General features: G+C 41.8%; 1 protein-coding gene across 2 annotated transcripts in view; it reads left to right on the top strand.

Annotated features, from left to right (window-relative positions):
- LOC106880971 (putative amine oxidase [copper-containing]) overlaps positions 1 to 855 on the top strand; it is a 70,266-nt gene that overhangs the window by 18,756 nt on the left and 50,655 nt on the right. The gene's annotated exons all lie outside the window — the stretch shown is intronic.

Here is an 855-nt window from a genome sequence, read left to right on the forward strand (position 1 = left end):
ATATATACAGGAATCTTACATACGTTGGAGTGGCTGTGTAGTAAGTAGTTTGCTTACGAACAACACTGTTCCAGGTTCAGTTCCACTGCGTGGCATCTTGGGCAAGTGTCTTCTACTATAGCGTCGGGCCGACCAAAGCCTTGTCAGTGGATTTGGTAGACGTAAACTGAGAAATAGTAATGGTTGAAAGCCACTGAACGGGAAGCCATACAGGAGGGGTAGTCAGCACATTGGTTCTGTACACGTTGATATTTGTCCTCGTCTTCAGATGTTTAATTCTGCAGATTCCATTGTGTAATTTACCAAATGCGGTTTTACTTTTATCTGTCAATTGGGACAGTGTTAGATATCCTGGACTGATATCCTAGACTGATATCCTGGACTGCATTCAGAGAAGGGCCACCAAACTGAATGACATTCAATTCTTAGCCTTTGACCTATAGGAATGTTACCCCTCCCTCTGCCTGTTCTATCGTTACTCTAAGAGCCTCTATTCATCGGAAGCGGTGTTCTTGCCCTCTCCGAACATTCATATGTCAACATCTCCCGGCCCCAGTACATCAACCTTCTGGACGTCAGTCCTCTGGTATCTTCTCTCTGCTAATGTTTTTCTTGCGGGTGTTTGTTTGCAACAGTTTGCATGGAACATTAACAGCAACGATCTCGCCGATGTCGGAGGGCTTACTTAGGGTCTTGGGTTTTAACCCCTTTCTACAGACTCAGGATTTAACAGTAGAAAAAGAAAAGACCTCAGTCCTTCTTCTCATCTGATGAAATATAATAGATGCCAGGTAGCCGAAAAGATATATATATATACATATATATATATATATGTATGTATATATATATATATAT

Source organism: Octopus bimaculoides, chromosome 15, assembly GCF_001194135.2.
Source record: "Octopus bimaculoides isolate UCB-OBI-ISO-001 chromosome 15, ASM119413v2, whole genome shotgun sequence".
NCBI lineage: Eukaryota > Metazoa > Mollusca > Cephalopoda > Octopoda > Octopodidae > Octopus > Octopus bimaculoides.